Below are 4,956 nucleotides of genomic sequence, written 5' to 3' on the forward strand. Positions count from 1 at the left end.
ATCTATACTTCTGTCGGCTTCTCTCAGGGAGTTCATTGAAAACCTTCATCAGAGTTTCCATCTTGCAACCTGTATCCCTACAGTTGTATGAGCGCAATCCTATAAGAAATCTCATAATGTCTCCTGTAGATTCTGCTTCCCTGGAGACACCCAAGTAATACAAACCTCAATGTGAAATTTGAGCTTTATGGAGAAATAAAAGCAGAATTTATTAGACGTTAAATGGGCTGCATAAAATGTTTCAAATCATAATAAAATTAAAATAATATATAAATCACCCTGGAAAGTTGCTTTTTCGCATTTCACATGGGGATGTATGAGAAGAAGGTGATTCCTAGAAGAGTTTGCATAAGTGTCCGTTTTCTCAGTTTTTCCAAGGAAAAGTACAGGATAAGTGTAACCTTGTGTACTGAAGATATTATATTAAGTCTTTTCCTAGAAGTGTTATGAATTTATTTTTACATTCAGATCTATAATCACCCAGGAAATGCTTTTGTGACTTGTGAGAAACGTAAATCATTTTATTTATTTCATATGGCTGCAGATAACAGTGCCATTTGTATTGCAATGACCATCACATTCCTGCTCATTTTCTATGCATTTTTGGTGTAAAATTTTTAAAATCCTTTCTGTGGTACATTGAAATTTTTTAATGTGTTAATAAAAGTTTTTCTTCAATTCTGAAAGAATCTCAAGAATTATCTCTTCATATATTGTTTCTGTCACATTATCTTCTTTCCTCTCCTTCTAAGACTTCCCCCAAAAATTTCAGAAGTAACTCTCAGCTTGCTTCTCAGTGCCCTCTTCCTACTTAGCCCCAAATCAGGGCTTATATTTTCTTGAATTCCATCTTCTGCAAGATCATATAGTTGGTAGTTCCATGGTGTATGAGGCTGCAAAACATTTATACAGATTACATTATATTTCACCTAATTTTTTCTTTGCCTTTAGATGAAAGATCAATAGGAATTAACTAATTTGCAATTGATAGAACTATAATTCCTCATCTCCCCTTATTTAATAATATATCTTAAAGTTGCTACATACAATACATATCTAGCTGATCTTATTTATTTCACTGATAAACACTATTTTGTTAGGAATATGCATTATGATTTCCTTACTAAATTTTCTACAGATATACAGTTTGCTTCTAAGTATTTGTTTTAGACAACAATACACATTGCAGTAAGTATTAGCTTACATAGATATTTCATGTATTACAGTAAATACATCTATAAAAGATATCTCCAGAAGTTATATTACAAGGCCAAAGGAGAATTTTAAAAAAATCAACAATGGTAAAATTGTTCACCTTAGATGTTTTATAAAAACTTACATCCCAGTCATGTGTGAGAATGTGTGTCTCCCATCCCCTACCAAAAGAAACCATTAAATTTTAAAGCATTTTATCCTTGCTAAACTTAGAAGCTAATATATATTTCAAAGTGTAGTTTTAATTTTCACATGATACTGAATATCTCATATATCTAAGAGTCATTTATGTTATAATTATACAAATGTTTACCCTTTTTTAAAAATTGAAAGTTAGATTTCATTTTTTTCTCTGCTGATTTTTGGAGCAGTTTATATATCAAACATCCCTGTGTCCATGAAATATAACCCCACATTATTGCAAGTTCATTCATCATCTGTCTTCCTTTAAAATGATTACTGCCAACAAGAAATGTTTCTAAATAGTCAGACTCATCATATATATTTTATAAATTATGGATTTTATGTTATATGGTAAAGGTTTATTGTGCTCTAAAATTATATTTTTCATTTTCCTGTACATATACATTCTGTATTTGTATATGTGTTTGTATAAATATGTATATGTACATATATATCTAATTCAAGAAGTAGAGCAAATTAACGAACTGTATCGTAGATTGAGAAAGCTAGCACCCAATTTCACTTGAAGAGACAAAGGTAGATTCTAAGCAATGAATATTTGGCTTTGTGTAGAGAAATCATCTGGAGTGCTGCATGTATATCTAGGCTAGGGGCCTAATGCTGTGATTACAGCATTGGATATGGGGATTGGGAGGTAGAAACAGGTAAAGGTAGACATAATGTAACTTTTAGAAACATTTCAATACAAATTTAAGTATGGAAATTTTTGTGAATACAATAGGGAATCATTGACTTTGAACTGACAAGCCCACATCTGTATTTTAGTAAATAACTTGGATGATAGTGTACATGAAAATTTTTATGTTTGAAATGAACTGGAGTCATGCAAAATACTTAGATATTAAATGATTCTAGAGAAAGATATTGAGAGAGTAAGCTTGAGCATAGAATGGAGATTTGGTGAGGACTGGACTCTTCCAAGTCATCATTTTTCCCTCCAATCCTTAGTACTTTTATGTAATCACCTTCAAAGAGATACTTGAAGAAACATATGTGTATTAGTATAACAATAATAAAACTTTGACTAAATGCAACATTATGATTTATTACCCTACAACTCATCCTCTGTAAGGTCCTATTTAGGGTTCACATGTTGTAGGTGAAAAAAATTCCTATTTTGATTTTATATGTTTCATGTTTAACTACCTTATCCTTTTTCTCCCTGACTCTAAGCAAAAAGCTTCATTAGGTATAAATCACTTCTTTGAAGTCATTTAAATATATAATTTTGTTAATTTCAATGTAGAATAAATTGTGAATCCAACAGGGAATCATTGACTGTGAAATGACAAGACCAGATCTGTATTTTAGGAAAATAACTTTGATGGTAATGTGCAGGAAATCTTCTATGTTTGAAATGAACTGGAGTCATGAAAAATACTTAGTTATTAAATGACATTCCAATGCAGGTAAGTTAACCTCAATATTTTTATTGTAATCCAAAATGTTCTAAATCTTAGAAAGCCCATTCAAATAGATTTTTATAAATGGACATTAGGTGGGATTGAGTACAGCTGTCAGTTATAACCAAGATATGCATGCTAGAAAAGTAAAGAACAGATAAGTGAATACTTGAAAATATCACATAAGCACACTTATATTCCTTGGTATTTAAAATCCCACTATCCATATTTTATACACTGCATTAGATTTTATGTACCATGCATATGTATTTTTCCACAGTTTACTGCACACTGTAAGGTTGTGCTGTCCAACATGGTATCCACTGGCCACGTGGGACTATTAATCACTTGAAATGTTTATCATCAAAAGTTGAATGTACAGTTAAGTGTAAAATACACAAAATATTTTGAAGACTGAGTGAGAAAAGCAAATAAAACAATTAATTTGTATCAGTTACAGTGAAAATAATTTTTAAATAAAAGAATGCAAATATTATTATAACAGTAAAATATGTACAAGCATGAAATATATTGTAGTAAAATATTTCAATAATTACTATGGAACTAATATCAATGTTTATAATATTGACATTCATTATAATATTTAATGCTTTGGGTAAAATAAACATATTTACATTAATATCATTTTTCATTTCACTTTTTAATGTGGGTACTAGAAAATTTAAAATTACCTACATAGCTCAAATTATACACAGTTTAGACAGCAACACCCTAGGATATTCTAATCAACATGAAAGGGGAAATAAAGAAAACAGTAAGGATGACATTGACTATTCTTTGATGGAAGTGGATACCCCAAACACTCTTTTCATTGCATCCAGCAATTCTTTATTCCTCAGGCTGTAGATAATGGGATTGAGCATTGGGGTGAGCATGGTGTAGAAGACTGAAAAATCATATCTTCTCTTGGTGCATGAAGCTTCCTGGGATGAAGATAGGTGTATACAAAAGGAGCATAGTAAAAGATCACTACAGTTAAATGTGTTGAACATGTAGTGAAAGTCTTTTTTCTTCCCTCTTTTGAGTGCATATGATAGACAGCAAAAAGGACATGGCCATAGGAAGCAGTGATTCCAAGGAAAGGAAGGAAGAGAAAGAGGCTTGTGATTACAAAAACAATGTACTCACAGATGCAGGTGTCCCTACATGCAAGTTGCAACATGGCTGGAACTTCATGAATTGATCAATGGCCCTGGACTAGCAGTAAGGAATGTGGAGGGCATAGACTGTGTGCCAAGGAGTTAATGGACCCCAAGATCCAAGATCCTGTGATCAGCTGGATACACATCCTGTTACTCATATGGATGAGATAATGAAGGGGTTGACAAATGGCCATGTAATGGTCATAGGCCATGCAGACCAGCAGTAAACCCTCAGAACCTGCCACTGCCAGGAAGAAGAAGCTTTGCATACCACATCCCAGGAAGGAGGTATGTTTCTGGCCAGAAAGGAAGTTGAATGCCATCTTGGGGACAGTACTGAAGATGTACCTCTGGTCCATGAGGGAGAGCTGGCTGGGTAGAAAGTACATAGATGTGTGGAGACAGGGATTCAAACATATGAGGTGAATCGTGTGTGAGTTTCCCACCAAGGTGAGAGAAAATGTGAGAAGAATATGGGTCAAGAGAAGCAGACAAGTTTGATTTGTGGGAAACAAACCCAACAAAATGAAGTCATTTGAAGTTTGATTCCATTTCTCCATGAAAATTTACTGTTTTTACCTCCTTGAGAGAAAAATGAAAAGAAAAAACAAAGTAAAAGTCATGAAACAAGAGCATAAAAGGAACTCTGAATCAATTAATTCTAGTTTGCAACCAATTGTACTTCCTCCAACACTTCAGATATTTTTGAATGGATATAAATATCTGAATCGAATGACCCCCCCTTCCAATTTTTCTCTGTTGAACAACAAAGTAACTCAAATTTTCACTAACTGTCTCTTATGTAGTGGTGCTATTAATAGCTGAGATCCATTGGTAGTTGAAACATGTGAGGCTCTACAGTCAAGTAGTTAAAATATAGTAGATAATAAAGACAATAAACCAAAAAAGCAAGCAATCAAATGTTTAATGATGATAGGTATTATAAAGAGGAATCAATTAAGGTAAGGGGA

At 32.7% G+C, this 4,956-nt stretch overlaps 1 pseudogene; it reads right to left on the reverse strand.

Annotated features, from left to right (window-relative positions):
* Positions 1 to 3,613: 3,613 nt before the first annotated feature.
* On the reverse strand, positions 3,614 to 4,545 carry LOC119524732 (annotated as a pseudogene).
* Positions 4,546 to 4,956: the final 411 nt, after the last annotated feature.

This window comes from Choloepus didactylus (assembly GCF_015220235.1).
Source record: "Choloepus didactylus isolate mChoDid1 chromosome 11 unlocalized genomic scaffold, mChoDid1.pri SUPER_11_unloc5, whole genome shotgun sequence".
In the NCBI taxonomy this organism is placed as follows: Eukaryota; Metazoa; Chordata; class Mammalia; order Pilosa; family Megalonychidae; genus Choloepus; species Choloepus didactylus.